The following is a 21886-nucleotide window of genomic DNA, read 5'->3' on the forward strand; positions in this document are numbered from 1 at the left end:
CCAGTGCAGGAGATGCAAGAGCCGCAGGTTTTATCCCTGGTTCAGAAAGAGTCCCCAGAGTAGAAAATGGCATCCCACTCCAGTATTCTTGCCTGGAAAATTCCATGGACAGAGGAGCTCGGTGCGCTGCAGTCCATGGGGTCACAAAGAGTTGGATGCAGCCAAGCACACACACAATTTTGTTTCATATATATCCACCCTCACTGTAATTCCCTCTCTCCAATTACTTTGAAGTGGTCTAGATGTCATATCATATTATTTTTATATATGAAAATTCTTTTTTAAAAAAGACAAATACCATTATACTAAAAAAAACTTCCAGACTATCATTAAGTAATCAATGTCTATACTTCCCAATTGACTCATAATTGTTTTTTCAGTGTGTTTTTTCAACATTTAAGGTACCGGCTAGAATGTTGAATTAAGGTCCAAAGAAAGAGTGATTGGCTAGTATGTCTATTAAATCTCTTTAAATATATAGGTTCGCCTTCCTTCCTTTCTCCTTTTCCTTGGAATTTTTGTTGAGGAATGCATGTCGTTTACTGGGTAATCTTCCATAGTCTGGATTGTGCTGACTGTATCCATGTGACACATTTAACATGTTCCTTGGTCCCTTTTTATTTCCTGTAAATTGGTTTTTAGATCTATAGACTGGATCAGATTAAGGTGCAGTTTTTTTGTGGGTATGGGGCAAGACTAATAGGTGGTGGTGTATAACTCTACCAGGAGATGTACAGTGTTGGTTGTTTCTTCTTTGGTACTGATCAACAGCCACTGATTATCATTGTTTATATCTATTAATTCATTATGTATTGAAAAATGATACAGAAATCATTTCCTCTTCAATTAGAATACTTCTATAAAAAGAAATTTCCCCTCAACAAATATTTAATTTCCTTGAGGTACAGATCTGATAGGAATGGCAAGTTGAATGCTTGACTCTTATCCTTCACTAACCAGTTTTCAGAAGAATGAGCTTCTTGTTCTGGCATCCCCTAAAGGTAACCAGTGGATTTAAGCATATTTGATGTGTTTCAGTGCACTCTGTTGCTCATCATTGTTGATAACTCAGTTGTCCTGTCTTTATCCATTAGGAGCTTATCAGGCTGGCTTCTGAGTCTTTTGACACAACCTTGGTAGTCTTTGATAGCTTCTTTGCTTTCCATTATGACAAGATGTTTCAGACTTAGATGTTTCCTGTCCTGTTTCCTTTTATTGGGAAATATCTGGACCTCAGTATGTTCTCAGTACTGAGCTAGACACAGGCTAGAAAGCTGAAGTAGTATTTCAAAAAGAACTACCTGATCTCAAGGGGCTTACAGTCTTTAAAGTTTTTATTTTTTATTCATTTGGTTTATTTACTTTGCATACATTTTGATGTGGTACAATCAGATTTTGATTTTTGCTTACTTGATTGAAGCAAATCTTTTATTTTATTGTATGATAGGTATATATCAGAATGAGATGAAGGTCTAAAATAATTTTTTAAAATTTAACGTGTAATAAAAATTAATAGAATGACTTTAAAAAGATAAAACCTGGAAATGATACACATTTTACAAACCTGTTGCCATGCAGGAACAATAGTATGTTTGTTTTTTGCATAAATATGTAACCATGTAATTTATTGTCCAGACTGGGAGATATGTGAGAGGGGCATTATTAATAATTACTCTGGGAGAAATAGGTATAAATCAGGAGTATACCACCACGCTGTTTATAAACTAATTGGCAATATTGTAAGCTTCCAGAGACCAGGGATCATATTAGCATGTTAGTAGTTATGTCTGTGGTACCTCACATGTGGTAGGTGCTCATTAAATACTTGTTGAGTGTTACTGAATATCTGCTGGTATTTTGAGGCTTGGTGTAGATTTAAGTGTTTTTTACGCTTTGTTAAATTATGTTTGCGCTTTCTTCCAGCTTTCATCAACACTTGCGTCTAAAGGATCTTATACATTGAACCTGAATAGATTTGATGAATTCATTTAATTTTTAAGTTTAGGATCTGATGTTCTGTTTATTTCTATAGAAATAATACATGTTCATTGTAAAAATATTAGAATATGTAGATTACCTCTTTACCAGCAACTCTTACCTCCACTTCCTCCCCGCCCCCAAAAAATGTCATCTAACCTTTGATTATGGGCTTCTCCAGTGGCTCAACAGTAGAGAATCTGCCCACAGTGCAGGAGACTCAGCAAGAGTCTCAACCCCAGGTTCAGTCCCTGGGTGAGGAAGATTCCCTGGAGAAGAAAATGGCAACCCACTCTAGTATTCTTGTCTGGGAAATCCCATGGACAGAGGAGCCTGGCAGGTTGCAAAAGAGTTAGACATGACTTAGCAACTAAAGAATAACAACATCCTTTGATTGGATTTTAGTTTAAGGGAGAAAAGAGCATAGCAGTTATATACTCAACTACTTCTTAATTCTCAGAGTCCCTCTCACTCACCATTTAGCCAGCGGACCCTAATTTCCTCTATTTATAAAGGAGACTTACACGCATTTGACAGGAACTTTGTAATTCTTAGATTGATGTGGGGTTTTGGTCGGGGGAGGGGGGAGCTGGGGAAGGAGGAAGCAGTTACTTGAACAATAGTTATGTGATTAAAACTCTCAACGTTTCTTAAAAGTATTGTCAAAAATAGTTGATAGAAATTTTGCATTGATGTGAACCAGTGTGAAAACACTTTGATTTTGGTGAGTAAGGTATATTTAAAGATATTAACAATAAAAGTCCACATTACTATTTAAAATATTTTCTTCAGCATAAACAGGTGAAGGAGAATCTGTCTTGGTCATATGTCTGTAAGGCTTTGACTGGGCAACCTGCTTGGTCATATTGGCTTGCTTATCTTGATCACTCATTGGATTTGGGTTATGACAAAAGTTATTTAAAAAGAAAAAAGTAGGCAAATAAATATTCAGGTTTTTGACTGATTACATCTATTTATAGCACATATACTGTGAAGAGCTGTGGTTTTCTTTAGATTAAGAAAAACATCATATAAAAATCACATAAATGTTTCCTCTGCCCACTCATTTGTCTGCAAGCCAGGAGTCTGTTCGTTTCCTCTTGGGCTCGGTGCCTTTGTTGTTCATAAGCTCATTTTCTAGACATTCCAGTGCAGTTAAAATATAAATGTTTAAAGTGTGTATTGTTACTAATTAATTTATTTTATACCCTCAAAGTAACCTCTCTGGCACTTATAGGGAGACAGTGCCTTGGAACAGGCTGTTTGCTCAGAAATATGGATGTTTGGAATTTTTGTCTTACTGAAATATGCACAGTCATTCACAGCTCAATATAGAGAATCATGTTTGGGAAAAAGTAATTAAGAATTCTGTGTGGAAAAACCTTTGTATATTTGAACATCTTCACCAGCTTTCTCTGCTCAGGTTACTCCTGACCAATTATTGAACCACAGAGCAAATAGTGAGGAATAATTTTGTGTGATGCTGAGGGATTTTTGCTCCTCACAAACACATTGTTAAATTGCCACATGTTTTATGGGTTGGCCTTGAGTTAAAATTTTAGTGTTTTGTTGCCAATAACTAGCATAGGTTTGTCAGTATGATACATGTATATGTATGCATGTTTGTATATGTATGTGTTCGTAAGGAGTCTGCTTTTCTTTCCTTAAACTGAACTATTGAGATGTGTTTGACTTTTTTTCTCCACTGCTTTACCTGTTATATGGCATTTAGTGAAAAAAAATCTTTCTTGAAAGTTGCAGATCCCTTGAGGGCAACAAACACTACACTCAAAGTGAAACTAGGTTACTGCTTCTGCAACATGCAGTGGTTTGTATCAAAAGCTGTTTTGGTCTTAACTTTGAAATTATCCCTTTTTCTTTGAAGTGGTCATATTTTAATTTGGAGCGGTTTTAAATTTTAGAAGTTTCTGAAGTGAACATTAAAATGTTTTAGTATTTTTTATGTGGTTGTTGTACACAAGTTTATAGAAAGCTTATCTCTAGACAGCATATTTCTTCAGTAAGACCAAAGGGAAAAAATACTTAAGATTTGAGAATGTATTAAAGACTGAAAGTGTTTTAGGAGCGTATTCCAAATGGTTTTAGGTAGCTGTGTTATAGATTTCCTTAGCTTTTAAAATATCTGAGCTTTTATGATTTAGTACCTAGTGTTTTAATACTGGAATTACTGTTTTAATATAACCAAGAGATTAGGTACTTTTCTACTTTTCATTTATTTACTGTTACTACTTATTGTGGTAGATAGGGTTTTGTTTTGTTTTGTTTTGTTTTTGGTTGATATGTTCTGAAATGAGGTGGAGATTAAGTTTATGACTTTATCATAGTTTTTCTTCTGTATATAATTTTTTAAAGCTTAATAAACTAACCTATTATAATGAAATTCTAAAATCTTTTCTTGTAGTGGGTTCTTTGTGGTAAAAGGTGTCCCTTCCCACCAGCATTTAAACACACTCAAATCTCTCCCGTCTTTGAAAACCAAATCAAACTTTGTGTGTTTTTGGAGTCCTGTTTCAGTTTCCATTCCTTAGCTGCCATTCCCTGCTCCTCTCAGGACGAGCTGGTTAGTTGAGTCAGCCCCACGGCTAGGAGTGGAAGCTCTAGAACTCAGCCTGGGTCTGAGCACTCCAGCATTACACAGTAAGGCCTGTACATACGAACCTTCAAGTTGCAGACTTTCGAAGATGCACACGTTTCGCACGTCCCGTCACGTAAGTTAGTTCGCATGTCTGGTGTCCATGTGGCCACACATTGTGGTGTGCGTGCATCGTTCACAAGCGGCTGCGCTTTTGTGTGCTCACTGTACGTACTGTGTGTAGGCTTGAGATATACCAGACTGCATTTCAAGCCCAGGATGTCCTGAAGCAAGCGTAAAAGCAGCAGTGATGCAGCTGGTCCTGCTGTCCTGTACTATGAGATTTAAACTTTTTTCTTTTTTATGTTTGTTTTTTATGTATTATTTGTGCGAAAAGTAGTATAAGCCTATAACAGTATAGTACTACATAGCTGATTATGTTAGTTGGGTACCTAGGCTAACTTTGTTGGACTTAAAAGCATATTGGATTTCCAAATGTGTTCTCAAAATGGAACTCATTCATATGTAGGGGATGTATTGTACTAATTAACTCAAGACGCCTGTTTTTCCAGGGAGAAGGAGGCTGTGGAAGGACAAGGGGGGCTTCACGTTAAGGAATTATTCAGCCACTCAATTCAGTGATCACTTTTCTCTGTTTTCAGTTCAGTGCAGTCACTCAGTCGTGTCCAACTCTGCGAACCCATGGACTGCAGCATGCCAGGCTTCCCTGTCCCTCACCAATTCCCAGAGCTTAGTCAGACTTATATCCATCAAGTCAGTGATGGCATCCAGCCATCTCATCCTCTGTCATCCCCTTCTCCTGCCTTCACTCTTTCCCAGCATCAGGGTCTTTTCCAATGGGCCTGTTCTTCACATCAGGTCTCCCTCTTACTCAGTGTTTTTAGCAGTATTTGATACAGCTGACCAGTTCTTTCTTGAAAAAAAAAAAAAAATTCTTTTTAATCTTTTGGCTTCTGTGTGTTGCAGTTTAGCTTTTTCATTTTACCTCAGTGTTAATTTTTTCACTCTTCCTTGTTGGCCTTTTCTCCTCTGCTCTTAGAGTGCCCTAAAGCTTTCTTTTCTCTATCTATGCTGTCTTCCCAGTCCTCAAATTTAAATTCTTTCTGTATGCTGCTGTCTCCAAAATATGTAACTCCAGTCCTGACTTCTCCCCTGATCTTCTATCCAATTGATTACTTGATATCTTTGCTTGAATGGCTAATTTGCATCTCAGACATGACCATATGAATTAGGATGCCTTAGATACGGAAATTCAAATTGTCTTAAGTCATCTTTGATACTTTTCTTTCTTTCCTTTTTGGCAGCACTGGGTCTACATTGCTGCACGTAGGCTTTCTTCAGTTGCCGTGAGCGGCAGCTACTCTTGATTGTGGTGCACAAGCTCCTACTTGTGGTGAATTCTCTTGTTGTGGACCACAGGCGCTAGGTGCATGGGTTTCAATAGTTGTGGTCTGGGCTCTAGGGTGCATGCTCAGTAGTTGCGGCACACGGGCTTAGCTGCTCTGCAGCATGTGGAATCTTTCCAGACCAGGGATTGAACCTATGTCCCCTGCATTGGCAGCGAATTCTTATCCACTGTACCACTAGGGAAGTCCATTACTTTTCTTTGTTTATCCTTCACATCTGATGAGAAAATCCTGTTGATTTTCCCTTTTTTTTTTTTTTTTTGGCTCTCTGCCACTTTTAGTAATGCCCATATCTCTCAGCCCTATAGTCAAACCCTTCCATTTTCTGTCCCTGCACTAACCACATTTATAAGCTTATAACCCCTGGTAAGATCTCTTTGACTGGGCCTGAGTATGCTGTGCTTCTTCATGATGACAGCCTCCCTCTCCTCAGCCTGTGTTTTCATTTCCTCTCTGCTTCTTGAGATCCCTCCATCCTCCAGGACCTTGCTCAGATCTCATGCTCTTCATGGGGTCTCTCATAGCTGTACATTCTACATCTTTCTTGCCCTTTTAAATAGTTATGTGGTGCTTTTAAAAAATAGCATTTGTTTTATTGGGCAATTGTGACTTGTTTTTTGTTCTTGCTCTCCAGACAAATTTAAGTCTATGAAGGTTGGGGTCAATACAGTAATGATTTGAAGAAATAAATAAATATCTTCTCTTTATATTAGACTCTTGGTACTTTGTGTGTAGATGACAGATGTGAATGAAGAGTAGAGTGCTATAATTGGACAGAAAACACTTAGTGTATAAACACATTTGACCTGTAAACTTTGCCTTTAATAATCAGAAAAAAAAGTTAAATGTTTCTCTCCTTAGAGGAAGAAAGGATATCTGGACATTCACAAATAAACCCTATGTTTGAGTAGCAGCAGTTTTGGTAGAGTCCTGTCACTTCCAAGACCATGACTCACTGGATGTCTCGTGACAGTTTTTTAACCATAACTCAGTGTGGTTAGGGTTACAACCCACATCCCAGTATCAACCTACTCTCTATATTCAGCTGTACTTCCCAAAAGAGAAGCAAGAGCCATTGGCTCAGTTTGCTAACACGTGTCTCTACCTTTTTGACACAGTTGTGGCATTGCTACCTGGTTTTGTTTCACTCAGCCTACAACTTAGTTTTTTTAAGGACCATTAAAAATAAGGTAGCAATGGATATGGCAGGTATCTGAGGCTTCAATAGATTTCTTCTACATCCTATTTGGCATGTTGTCGTGAATGCCTTCTGATCAAGGCTGAGGATTGAATCATCCAAGGAATGGTGTTAAGCATGGTCGTATCTCTCTCTACTCTGAATAAGTGTGGTGGACCCAGTGTTGGTTTTGGAATAAGTTACCTACACTGTGGTTCAGGCTATGGGCCAGTCCCATCTAGTGTCATACTTCTTTCAAGACTGTAGGTAATATATACCCTTAACTCAGGCATCCCCATCCTGAGATTAATAAACTAATTTTAGTGTTCAGAAAGTCAAATAGAAATTATGGTAAAAGCTGGAGAGCCTAACCGAAAATTAAGGTAGGCTATTTTTTTATATTTGGTTAGTACAAAAATTTTTTTAAAGTATGACTTAAATGCAAATTCCTAAACACAGCTTTTAAAAACAATACTGCATGCAAACATGGAAGGGGCATCATGAGAGTGGCAAGGGGAGTATAAATGATAGCCCTTCCTGTTGAAAAGATTGGGGTTAATGTGCAGCATTAGGTGACCAGATGAAATAGGCAAGAGAATGGAAAGAAATAAGAGTGCAAACAGTAAGTGTCACTGGTGGAAGGGATGCCCTTAAGTATGTAGATGAGAAATCTGAGGGTTTGAAAGGTAAAGTAACCTGCCCAGTGGTATGGAAGAGCCCAAAATAGTGCCAGTTTAAATCCTGTGACCTTAGTACTGTGGGTGGTTTTAAATTTTCCACTCAGTCTCATTGCATCACTCCTGCTAAGAGTCCGGTTCATCACTTATGACCTATCGAGTAAATCAATAATGTCATTTTTATATAGAATACCTAATTTCATCTTTTCTTTTGGACCATCTTTGAAGTATTAGTGTCCACATAGCCCATTTCATTTCGTTTCATTTGTTTTCATTCCAGTCCCAAAGGGCAATGCCAAAAAATGTTCAAAGTTCCATACAATTGCACTCATTTCACATGCTAGCAAGGTAATGCTAAAAATCTTTCAAGCTAGGCTTCAGCAGTATGTGAACTGAGAATTTCCAGATGTACAAGCTGGATTTAGAAAAAGCAAGAGGAACCAGATATCAAATTGCCAACATCTGTTAGGTCATAGAGAAAGCAAGAGAATTCCAGAAAAACTTCTACTTCTGCTTTATTGACTACACTAAAGCCTATGACTGTGTGGATCACAGTAAACTGTGGAAAATTCCTAAAGAGATGGGAATACCAGCTCACTTTACCTGCCTCCTAAGAAACCTATATTCAGATCAAGAAGCAACAGTTAGAACTGGACATAGAACAACAGACTGGTTCAAAATTGGGAAAGGAGTACATCAAGGCTGTATATTGTCACCCTGCTTATTTAACTCATACACAGAGTACATCATGCAAAATGCCGGGCTGGATGAATCACAAGCTGGAATCAATATTGCCAGGAGAAATATCAGTAACCTCAGATATGCAGATGACACCACCCTTACGGCAGAAAGTGAAGAAGAAAGGGCTTCTTGAAAGAGAAGACTGAAAAAGCTGGCTTAAAATTCAACATTCAAAAAACGAAGATCATGGCATCCAGTCCCATCACTTCATGGCAAATAGATGGGGAAACAATGGAAACAGTGACAGACATTATTTTCTTGGGCTCCACAGTCACTGGAGAATGGTGACTACAGCCATGAAATTAAAAGCCACTTGCTCCTTGGAAGAAAAGCTATGACCAACCTAGACAGTATATTAAAAAGCAGAGAGATCACTTTACTGACAAAGGTCCATATAGTCAAAGCTGTGGTTTCTCTCAGTAGTCATGTATGGATGTGAAAGTTGGACCATAAAGAAGGCTGAGCACTGAAGAATTGATGCCTTCGAACTGTGGTGCTGGAGAAGACTCTTGAGAGTCCCTTGGACTGCAAGGAGATTGAACCAGTCAATCCTAAAGGAAATCAACCCTGAATACTCATTGGAAGGACTAATGCTGAAGCTGAAGCACCAAAACTTTGGCCATCTGATGCGAAGAGCCGACTCATTGGAAAAGACCCTGATGCTGGGAAAGACTGAGGGCAGAAGAAGGGGGCAACAGAGAGTCAGATGGTTGATTGGCATCATCAACTCAGTGGACACGAATTTGAGCAGACTCCAGGAGATAGTAAAGGATAGGGAAGCCTGGTGTGCTGCAGTCCATCGGGTCACAAAGAATCCAACATGCTGAGCAACTGAACAACAACAGCAACGACAATGAGAAAACATAAACAATCCTTTGTCTTTTGGTAGGTCAAATATCCCACCCCAAGGTGGCTCAGTGGGAAAGAATCCACCTACCAGTGCAGGAGACTCAGGTTCGATCCCTAGGTCAGGAAGATCCCCTGGAGGAGGAAATGGTAACCACAAATGGTATAACCAAAAATGGTATTCTTGCTGAGAAAATCCCATGGACAGAGAAGCTTGGTGGGCTATAGTCTGTGGGGTCACAAAAAGTAGGGCATGACTGAATGACTGAGCAGGCATGTATGCAGGTCAAATATTTAAATTCTATAATTTCCTGGTGTTGGCCACGCATCTGAATACTGTGATTGTTATTTTTGTAAAGTATCATGAATGAATGTAATGAGAGAATTTCTTGATTTTCATTTTCTAAATGAGCTTTTAATTCAAGTTCACAGTGATCTAGTCAACATACACATAGGCCTCTCATGATGGCTTCCATATAGGTAGCCATGGTATGAACATCTGTACCTGCTAAATAGGTCTCAATTCTAACTTAACATGTTACCTTTAGGCGTTTAAGAAATGTAAGATGCACAAGGCCTTTTAAGTCTAATTTTTCTCATTCTCATAGGCAGGATATCAACTAATAATGATCAAGGTACTCATATTGATAGCCATTTTGAAAATGGGCTAGTACATTAAATGCAATAACTGTTCTATAAAACAATCTTTGGTCAAAGCTAGACTGAGAATTCCAAAAATTATGTATTTTGTTGTTACGTTCTTCTGATTGTTTTGTTTTTTCTAATTGTTTTTAATGGCACTGAGAGTGTTCATGTGTCCAGGACTTTGTTTGTTTTTATTGGGAAAGATAACAGTAATACAGAACTCTTACTCTTCTTTCAAAAATAACTCCATTGTTAAATTATATTTCTCCTGTCTGTAGATAACATTTATGAATTAAACTGAATAATGGGAAAGATGTTGTGAAAATATACTGTGATCACCCAGGTCCTGCAGTGTAGCCTACTTAGTGTTTGGTTTCTTTGACCCTAGGGAGTTATTGGTGAAAGTTAAGGTTGCTTAAGCCAACTGTGTGATGAGTAATGCACTTTAGTTTTTATTGTCTTATATGGAAATGTGGAGACTGTTGATGCTTGAAGGTAATCAGGTAGTACTTAGGAAGAGTACCTCTCCCTTGTCCTCTTCTTCTAGCTTCACTTGCATATCACCAAGGAACACAGTGACAGTCTCATTTAAATGCATATGTAAGAAGCCACAGTGAAATTTATTTTTACAGAAGGTTTGTTTAAAATCAGAGGTGACAGGCATTTCTCAATAGCTCTTATAACTAATGGATTAAATGGACTGCTTAAAAAATAATTATTTGACATTAAATTTTGCTAGATAAGACAGCATTAAAATTAGTTACATTTTTCAACTATATAAAATATAGGCATCTGAGAACACTTTGTGACGTTTATCTAAACTATGGTTCAGTGATATATATCATTTGAGGTTTTGTTTGTTGTAAAGTTGCCTTTTATGTGTTGGTGTTGGTGTTGATAGCTTTTCTAGTGTAACCCAGATCAATTTTGTGAGCACTTTTAGAAAGTAGGCACTTAGTTAATGTTTAACAAATGTATGATAAATGTGCTTTATATAATATGTAAAGTATCATGTAAATGTGTATAATTATCTCCACTACCGTATATGTTTCATAGATTAGAGAGTAGAATTTACCAAGTTTTGCAGTTTGTTTTCTTAACTTCCATCTTCCAGATTGGCAGATTGAGACATAGGTTAGTAAAATATAAGGGTTGACAATACCAAAATTTAGGTTAAAAATGAACCCTGGTTATCAGTCCCATCATGAAGCCTGTTTGATCATGCATTCTTTACCATAATAATATGGCTTTGTTTTATATAAAAGAACAAGGACAGAGGGGTCTAAATGATTCTTACTATTTAAAATTATGTAGCAGTTTATCATCGTAAGTAGTTCAGACCTCTGGTGTACACCACAAGGTAAAGTCATCCTTCAGTATCCATGAGGGATTGATTCTAGAACTCCCATGATACCAAAATCCAAGGATGCTTCCTTGTATATAATGGTATATAGTATTTATATAACCTGTGCACATCCTCCTGTAGGTATCTCTAAGTACTTATGTTACTTGTACTAGGTATACACAGTGTAAATGCTGTGTAATAGTTGCCTGGGTGCTGCAAGTTCAAGTTTTGCTTTTTGGAACTTTCTGCAATTAAAAAAATTTTTTTAATTAATGTATTTATTTTAATTGGAGGCTAATTACAATATTGTAGTGGTTTTTGCCATACGTTGACGTGAATCAGCCATGAGTGTACATGTGTCCCCGATCCTGAACCCCCATCCCACCTCCCTCCCCATCCCATCCCTCAGGGTCATCCCAGTGCACAGGCCCTGAGTGCCCTGTCTCTTGCATCGAACCTGGACTGGTGATCTATTTCACAAATGGTAATATACATGTTTCAATGCTATTTCTCAAATCATCCCACCCTCGCCTTCAAATATATATATTTTTAATGTGAGGTTGGTTGAATCTGTGGATGTGGAACCCCTGGATAGGGGGCACCAACTGTATACTGAAAGGTTTCTTAAGATTTTTTTCACCCAGTTTTATAGACATGTAATTGACACACAGCACTGTATAAGTTTAAGGTGTGCAGCGTAATGATTTGACATATATTCATCATGAAATGGTTACCATAAGTTTAGTGAATATCCATCATCTCACATAAGCACAAAATGAAAGAAATAGAAAAAATTTTCCTTATGATGAGAACTTTTAGGATTTACTCTCAGCAACTTTTGTGTATAATGGATAGGAATGTTAATTATATTAATCATATTGTATGTTACTTAACTATTTTATAACTGGAAGTTTATGCCTTTTGACCACCTTATCCAGGTCCCCCTCCTTCCATGCCCTGCCTCTGGTAACCACAAATCTGATCCTGTTTTCTGTGAGTGTGTTTGTTTGGTTTTGGCCTATAAGTGACCTAAAACATTATGTTAGTTCCTGGTACACAGCATAGTGATTCAGTACTTCTATGAATTTCACCACAATAAGTCTAGTTACAAATATGTCACCAAACAAAGATATTACATAATTATTTACTATATTCCCTACAGTATACATTTCATACTCATGATTCATTTATTTTGTAAGTGACAGTTTGTGCCTCTTAATCTTCCTCACCTGTTTCTCTTCTCCCCCCCCATTCTCCACCCCTCTGGCAACCACCTGTTTGTTTTCTGTATCTGTGACTGTTTGTTTTGTTTGTTCACTTGTTTTGTTTTTTAGATTTCACATATAAGTGAAGTCATATAGTATCTGTCTGACTTATTTTACTTAACATAGTACCTTCTAGATCCATCCATACTGTTGCAAATGGCGACATCTCATTCTTTTTAATTGTTCTTGTTGTTTAGTTGCTAAGTCATGTCCAACTCTTTTGTGACCCCATAAACTGTGACCCACCAGGCTCCTCTCTGTCCATGGGATTCTCCAGGCAAGAACACTGGAGTGGGTTGCCATTTCCTCCTCCAGAGCATCTTCCCAACCCAGGAATTGAACTCGCGTCTCCTGCATTAGCAGGTAGATTCTTTATCACTGAGCCACCAGGGAAGCCCATTCTTTTTCATGGCTGAGTGATATTCCTCTGTGTGTGTGTGTGTGTGTGTGTGTGTGTGTGTGTGTGTGTGTGTGTGTGTGTGTGCATGCACACACACTGTATCTTCTTTATCCATTCATATATTGATGGGCCCTTGGGTTGCTTCCTTTTCTTGGCTATTGTAAATAATACTACAATGAACATAAGCATTTTCTTGAGCTGATTACCCAGGAGTAGAATTGCTAGATTGAAGGTAGTTCTATTTTTATTTAATTTGAGGAATCACCATACTGTTTTTCATAGTGGCTGCTTTCACAGATTATTTTTAAGGGAAAAACAGGACATGGTAAGATTTCACTTATTTTAGGCCTACTGAAAGTAGAACCTGCTGTATTGTGTGTGTGTGTGTGTGTATATATATATATATATAAAGATTTTAGTGTGAACATGAGTCTTAAACTCAGTTTAATCACTAAATAGGGAATTATTTCATAAAGAATGCATTCTTGTAAAGAACTCTTTAAAGTTGCCATTTGGATATTTTAAATTTTAGTCTGTACTAATATAAGATTTAGAATAAAATTGTGTTTTCATTTTGTTTTTACACTAATTCCTAGTATTATCTTATTTTCCTACTTCAGTTTTTTTCTACTTCAATTTATTTACATATTTTAAATTTATTCTATTTTGCTTAATTGTATATTTGTTTTGCCATGTATATGTTGGGCTTCCCAGTTAACTCAGCTGGTAAAGAATCCTCCTGCAATGCAGGAGACTCTGGTTTGATTCCTGGGTTGGGAAGTTTCCCTGGAGAAGGGATAGGGCTACCCACTCCAGTATTCTTGGGCTTCCCTGGTGGCTCAGATGATTAAGAATCCACCTGCAATGTGGGAGACTGGAGGAGGCCATGGCAACCTACTCCAGTATTCTTGCCTGGAGAATGCCCATGGACAGGGGAGCCTGGCAGCTACAGTCCATGGGGTCTCAAAGAATCAGACATGACTGAGCAACTGACCAGTGCACATATGTATGTATTTCAAAGACATACTGAAATATAGGTCTACAGTTGTTTGTTATGATATAACTTGACCCCTAAAACACGACTCTAATTGTATTAGTTCCTTCTTGGAAAACCTGTGCTCTGTCTTGTCATCCATACTAACTACAAACTCTTCAGCCCCGGGTTTAAGGTCTGTCACTGTATGGCAATAACTCCCCTATCTTGCCATCTCTCTGTTGCCCAAGCTCTATATTCTAGTAAAACTAAACAACTTATACTGTCTCTTGTTCAAGAGGATACCTCACTCTTAGCCCATTCTTATTTCCCTATGCTAGAAATGACTTCTTCTGCCTTCATTTCTGCCAGTCTGAAACCTGCCTGCCTTTCAGGTTTTCCTGAAATGTACTATCCTTCACAGAACTTTCCTGATTTTACCACCTGAATGCAATTTTATCTTCCAAACTTTCAGGTTTCTGCTTTTTTAATTCATAGTAAACATATAGTTAGTAGTTGTTAAATGATTACTTGCCCATCCAAAGACTTTGAGATTAGTTACTTGATAAATGTGTCGCTAACATACTTTCCCAGTAAGAAAGAAATGAATAGCCTTAAGCAAGAGCAAGAAAACTTTGACTAAAACATCAGACCCTTGCTATCACAAACCCATCTTGTCCATTCTTTCTAATGAATTATTTTTCAAAAGAACTTTGCTGATACATATTTACCTCTCCCTCCTTTTTCCTTTCCATTTCCTGGTGGTTTTAGTTTTGGCCTGAGCCTTGTAGGTAGCTGTGTACTTTAGAAACCTCTCCATTTGGGAGGACCAGGGTCTGGCAGCACATGAGTGGTTTGAGCTTTGGAAACAGGTCAGGGGCCGTGGCTCCGAAGGAAGTGGAGTAAGCAGAGCAGAGGTGCCAGAGTGATACACCTTACAAGATTGCCTTTTCAACTTGAAAAGACTCATCCCAAATAGAATCTTTTTAACATAAAAGGAGAATGCACAGGTACATATTTTAGTAGAAAAAAAAAGTTAAATTGGTTGAAATTAACTTAAAATTTTCAGGGAACAAAGTAATTATTTTCCTTTTAAAACTAAATTCAAATAAACACCCTTGAGAGCTGCGTAAACTTATTTTGTAGTCCACTTGGGGGGAAATGGCATTGAAAAAAGCACGTTCTGGAAGCTGTACTTTACTGTCTATATATATGCTAACATATTTTGTAACTTTAAAAAAAAATGTATTTTCTTCCCGATAGCTGGTCTAACTTTCAGAGTACCAGGACCGACTGCTTCTCAGCTTGTGTACCCCTGACATACACACCACATTTCCCCCAAGTTATATACATTAATTATAACAAAACACCAAAGAATGACCTACTTTATTTTGTAGTTTATTTTATGACACTTTAGAAAATTATCTTTAAGAACTGATGGACTTATGTTGTTTTAATACTATAGAACAGCTTTAAATGTCAGTGAAGGTTATTTCTCATTTGCCTCTTCTGTCTAGTTTCTTAGAGCTCAATATATTCACTTTGTCTTCTTAAAAACTAAGTTAAGATGGTTTGGAATAGGTAAGTTAGAACTCTTACTCTATAAGTAAGGATAGAACTCTATCCTCAGTTACACACGAAGAGTTGGATAATGGAACATGGAAGGTTTTAATTTCCCTAATGTGGTTTTGGATTTTTTAAAAGTTACTCAGTTGTGCCCTTATGAGATATTTTTAAGTTTTCTGGAAAGAAAATTCAGGAAGATTATCATCAAAACTCAGATAAGGGAAAAGGTGCCAAAATCAAATTAAGAAAGTAAAATGTGAGCAGAAGGCCCATATGTATTTCAGAGTGAACCATTAGACTGCCTCTTATATTGTAACAGTGTCATTTATTGATGTTTCTATGAGCTCTCCTGATTTTATTAGTAGTGAGATGTCACTTTCAGTTTCATATGGGAATCCATATATGTGTTGCTAATTTTAGTAGGTAAGTTGGTGATGGACAGGGAGGCCTGGTGTGCTGTGGTTCATGGGGTCGAAAAGAGTCGGACACAACTGAGCGACTGAACTGAACTGCGTCTGACTCTTTTGCAACCCCATGGACTGTAGCCCGCCAGGCTCCTCTGTCCATGGGACTTCCCAGGCAAGAGTACTGGAGTGGGTTTCCATTTCCTTCTGTAGGGCATCTTCCTGACCCAGGGATCGAACCTGTATCTCTTGTACTGCAGCCACCAGCGAAGCTCCCATATATGTGTACGTCGTTAAAAATAGAATAAAGCAAAAAAAGGAGGGGAGGGGTATTCCCTGGTATCCAGCGGTCAAGATTTGGTGCTTTCACTTCCAGGGCCCAGGTTCAATCCCTGCTCAGGAAGCTAAGATTCCACAAGCCATGCAGCACCACCCCCCCCAAAAAATAGAATAAAGCCCTTTAAGTCTAGTTTTTTTAAAAGAAGGAAAAGTCTTATTTTCTAACTTATTAAGTACAGAATTAATCTCATTATCTTTCTGATTTTTTAACTTTCACCTGGCAATTCTGCCTGTCTAGCTTAAGACTGAAACCACTGATGTATGTATATATATTCATAAAGAACTGCATTAGCCATGTTGTGTTACATAACAAACCATGTCCCAATCTGGTTCACTAAAACAGGGAAGGAATTTTTGTTCTCACTTCGTGGCCATGATAGATCAGCAGGGGAGCTCCGCTTGTGTCACGCCGTGATGCAGGCTAATGAACAACCAGCCACCTTTTTGTACCCTACTGGTCATCACGCTAAGAGGGAAATGAAGTCCAGAGGGCCTCTCATTAGCTCAGAAGTGACTCACTTTGCTTATTTCACAACACGATGGTCCCATGTAACTAGGCAGGGCCAGGAAACATAACATGCCTATGCCAGGCAGACAGCTGAAAATATTTGATTAATAACACCATTCTTCTGGCCACCAGTTAGTTGATCTACTCTCTCACATGGGAAAAATATACTCACTTCCTCCCCAGGTAGGGAAACCTAAGTTCCTATCCAATCATGGCATTAAGCTTGAAGTCCAGGATCTCCGAGCGGATGCAAGGATGTGATCCTGGTGGTCTGTTCGTGAGGAGATGATGCATAGTCGTCTCTACATAGGGCCCAAATGTTGCTCTTTTTGATCCATAGACTTAAGAAAAAAATTGACAGATGATTGGCTGCCCTCACAAACAATGTACAGTGGTGACTAGTGGCAGGATGATAAAAAAAAAACAAAACTCCCATTTGAAAAGGGGAAGAACAGGAGACATACAGCAAATACTGCAGTCCCTCTGAGCAGTCATTGAGGGGACCCCTCCAGGGATGGTGAATGTTCTTGACGAGATCCCAAGTTTGCTCCTTAACTCAATTGTCCGCTCTTTCTTTGCTCCCTGGCTTAATCTTCTTGATCCTCCTTTTCTCCTGTTGTGTTCCTTGGCTGTATCCCAAATGGACAATGAGGAATATTCCCCCTTAAGGGGATGAACAGCTTTTTTAATCCACCTCCTGCCATGGATGCTTGGGAACCCAAAGATCATTTCTGGAAGTCTTGAGTACTTCCGTGGTGGTCAAGTGGTTAAGATTCTGCTTCCACTGAGGAGGGCATGGGTTTGATCCCTGGTCAGGGAAATTCTACATGCCACATGGTGCGGCCAAAAAGAAAGAAAACGTCTTGAATAGTCGCAGCCTCTCAAGTGTAGGCTGGTGGTCCTTTTAGCAGTATAACCCTCAAAAACTTAGTTGGCTTTTTACTTATTTGTTTCCAGTCAGGTCCATGTGCCCTAGCCGCATCCACAATTCTTTCTAACCATAAGTTCATAGATTTGTTGTGTGGCTCTGCCTTATTGGTCTCATACTTCTTTCTTGACTTAATTTTGAGTACTGATATTTCTGCTATAATGCCATATATGCTTTCCTGAATTCTGCAGAATTGCACACTAAAATAAACAGGGCTTATGGGAAAAAATAGGATTGTGCAGACTCAAAATCTGTGGACCACTGTAACCAGTGCACTAGTAAAAACAAAGTAATTAAAATAAAAACAATAGCATATTAAATCTCCACTGGCATATGCAGTCAGCATCAGTTCGCTGAAACTTTACAGACTCAGGCTTTGGAATGCTTGTTTCTTCCTCTGAGACTTTGGGGTCTTGAAGACATTCACTTACAATAGAAACTAATTTCATTACAGTAAAAATTTGATCTGTGGTGTGGTGTATGAATCAGCAATCAAAAACTTTCTTCTTTAAACACAGGAGGAGAAACATACATCCTCAGCTTCACCAGATATAAAATGGAAAATGCAGTGGTTCATGAAGCAGCTAAATCAGCCATGACTTGCATTAAAGGAAGGTACATAAGTGGGATGTTTAGCTTCTTTCTTGGCGTTTTCATATATTGCTAAGGCTTTCTTTTAAATTTGGGAAAGCTTTTTCCTTGTTACTTCCAACAAGAGAAAAGTGCATATAAATCAACTTAACTTCGTGTGTTATATTGACATCATATCCTTATTTACTAATAGCATTTGAACTAATTCACATCAAAGCAACATGCTTGGTAGCAAAACAGACTAAGAGGCTGTTTTGATGAGAGAACCCCTCTTCAGTCTTTTTTTAGAAATGCTGTTTTATTCAGCAGTACCTTAATCAATTGGGAGGTTTTTTCAGTGGTTGTAAAGGCCAAATCTTTGACTTGATTCTTGACCTCAAGACTGGACTCTGATCAGCATTTGTAGCTCAGAGACCTTCTCGGTTTGGGGTTAAGCACTTGATTGTTCTGACCCCACAAATTGCTGGAAACTGATGAATTCTTTTCTGAATTCATCCAATAATTTGTTAAATACAGCCAGCAGTAACCAACACAATCTCTCAATGGTCCATTTTCCCACTAGAGCTATAAATTCTCAAGGCATATTAGCTCTCTTCGCCACTGCACTCTATGAGCTGCTATCCTTTTAGCCTCTGGTAAGTTTTTCCTTACCTCCTTCTCCCTAGCTCCTTAGCCTTCACCATATACTTAGGTTTTTTTTTTTTTTTTTTTTTTTTTATTTTTATTATTATTATTTTTTTTTCCAGTGGGTTTTGTCATACATTGATATGAATCAGCCATGGATTTACATGTATTCCCAATCCCGATCCCCCCTCCCACCTCCCTCTCCACCCGATTCCTCTGGGTCTTCCCAGTGCACCAGGCCCGAGCACTTGTCTCATGCATCCCACCTGGGCTGGTGATCTGTTTCACCATAGATAGTATACATGCTGTTCTTTTGAAATATCCCACCCTCACATTCTCCCACAAAGTTCAAAAGTCTGTTCTGTATTTCTGTGTCTCTTTTTCTGTTTTGCATATAGGGTTATCGTTATCACCTTTCTAAATTCCATATATATGTGTTAGTATGCTGTAATGTTCTTTATCTTTCTGGCTTACTTCACTCTGTATAATGGGCTCCAGCTTCATCCATCTCATTAGGACTGGTTCAAATGAATTCTTTTTAATGGCTGAGTAATATTCCATGGTGTATATGTACCACAGCTTCCTTATCCATTCATCTGCTGATGGGCATCTAGGTTGCTTCCATGTCCTGGCTATTATAAACAGTGCTGCGATGAACATTGGGGTGCACGTGTCTCTTTCAGATCTGGTTTCCTCAGTGTGTATGCCCAGAAGTGGGATTGCTGGGTCATATGGCAGTTCTATTTCCAGTTTTAAAAATATGGAACGCTTCACGAATTTGCGTGTCATCCTTGCGCAGGGGCCATGCTAATCTTCTCTGTATCGTTCCAATTTTAGTATATGTGCTGCCGAAGCAAGCACTACTTAGGTTTTTTGATGAGACAGTACCACACTTCTGGATTCCGCCTGTATCAGCTAGGAGAGACCCAGGTTATGCTGCAGTAATAAACAACACAAGATCTCAGTGGCTTTGAAAACGTTCTCCCTCAAGTTAAAATACAAAAGAATTTTAATGATTGCTGCACTGTGCATATCCTGCGGGTCATTTTGTTACTCAGGGTCCTAGGCTGATGGCAGCCATAGCAGTCATCACTTTCAGGGTTGCTGGTCGCTGTCCCAGTGGGAGGGAGGCCTGGAGGGTCTCATGTTGCTCGTCCACGTGTCACGTCTACTCAGCTGTACTGGCCGGAAGTAGTCACGCGGCCCCACCCGCCTCCTGGGGAGGGCAGTCAGAGAGTACAGCCCTGTCGTGTGTCCGGAGGGCTGAGGGCCAGGATATTTGGGAAGAACACATTAATGACTACCATAGAGGACGTCCTTTCATTTATTTTTCTTCATGATTTTGTTCTACTCCTATTTTTTGCTGGTTAATTGAATTTTGCTGTCCCTCTTCCCTTGCTTAATTTGAGATAATTAATGTGGGTAGGTTTTATTTACTGGTACTTGTAGTAGTTTACGTTATTTCAGAAGTTTGGGCAATATAAAATAAAGCTACTGTGATTTTCCTACTTAAAATGCAAGGTACAAAACTGATTAAAAAGCTATATGGTTACAGGAAGAGTTGAGTTTAAATTATTTTGGAATGTCATCTGTCATAGTAGAAATAAAGCTTTGGAATCAGGCAGGCCTGGGGTCAAATATTGCTTTTGTCATTTAACAGATATGTGATCTAGACAAATTATTTAAACTCTCATAGGCATAATTTCCTCTTTTATAAATACAAAGAAGTATATATATATATATATATATATATTCAATGTCAAGTAAAGCACGGTGGCATTTATCGCTGCTCCTTTCTGAAATTCTACTAAGATGAAAGTAAAATATATTTTTTTAAGTTAATTAATTTATTTATTTGGCCGTGCCACACGGCTTATGGAATCTTAGTTCCCCAACCAGGGATTGCACCCGGGCCCTTGACACTGAGAGCACAGCATCCTAACACTGAACCACCAGGGAGTTCCCTAAAATAATTTTTTAGACAATGGAAGAGAGACAGTAGCAGAGGAATGATAGAAATAGTTGTGAATTACTTATTATAGTCATAATAATGTAAGCAATAAGCACTTTATAAAAAAGTGATACAACTATATTGGGAGGATGAAAGGAGATTTGAGAGCATTAAGGTAAGAAAACTTAGTGGGAGTTAAGTGGTAGTGTCTAAAATTAGGGGGGAAAAAGTCAAGCAATAGAAATATCATCACAGGGATTTCCCTGGTGGTCTGGTAATTAAGACTCTACCCTTCTACTGTCAAGGGCCCCATCTCAACCCCTGATGGGAGATCTGAGACTCTACATGCCATGTGGAACAGCCAAAAAAACAGAAAAAGAAAAGAAATATAACCACATTGTTTAGAAATATAAAAGTAAATACAGGGGGAAAGGGAAGCGGAACAGCTAAAAGAAACACTTTTGTCTCTGGTAAAGGACTCAGATGGGATAAAGTAGACAGAGGATGGCTGCTTTTGTTATAAATCTTGCAGTATATTTGATTTGTAAAACTGCGGATGCTTTTTTTATTAGTGATTACTTTGATGAAAGATTTAAAATAAGTTTAAAAATCAACCCCAAAGTTTTGTAGTGGGTATTAAATAGAAATAACAAATAATGAGCACCTTTACAGTGTTTGTGCACATAGCAGGTATTCAGTAAGTACTAGTTTCCTTCCTTTTGTTAATTAGACAGGGTATGTGCCTGTAGTTATATTTATGTGACTCAGAAGTTAAGTGGTTGGCTAAGCAGCAATGTGAGGTACGTCACAAAGCAAATTATGCACCCTTCTCATCTTTTTTTTTTTAATGGATGATTTTATTTTTCCTGGAACCATATCAGCTTTATGGTTATTGTTTCTTAGAATTTA

General features: G+C 38.2%; 1 protein-coding gene and 1 non-coding gene across 5 annotated transcripts in view; one reads left to right on the plus strand and one right to left on the minus strand.

The window, feature by feature from the left end:
* ZNF652 (zinc finger protein 652) overlaps window positions 1-21886 on the plus strand; it is a 63784-nt gene that overhangs the window by 19218 nt on the left and 22680 nt on the right. Inside the window, exon 1 of one of the 4 annotated variants that reach the window (XM_043904248.1) lies at window positions 18324-18426. The exons of the other annotated variants lie outside the window; for them this stretch is intronic. The gene's annotated coding sequence lies outside the window, so the exon portion shown is untranslated. Of the gene's footprint in view, window positions 1-18323; window positions 18427-21886 lie in introns of those variants that run through there. 4 annotated transcript variants of the gene reach the window in all.
* Window positions 19781-19887, minus strand: LOC122695733. The gene has a single exon (XR_006341490.1). It is a non-coding gene; the product is annotated as a U6 spliceosomal RNA (small nuclear RNA).

Source organism: Cervus elaphus, chromosome 5, assembly GCF_910594005.1.
Source record: "Cervus elaphus chromosome 5, mCerEla1.1, whole genome shotgun sequence".
Classification (NCBI taxonomy): Eukaryota; Metazoa; Chordata; class Mammalia; order Artiodactyla; family Cervidae; genus Cervus; species Cervus elaphus.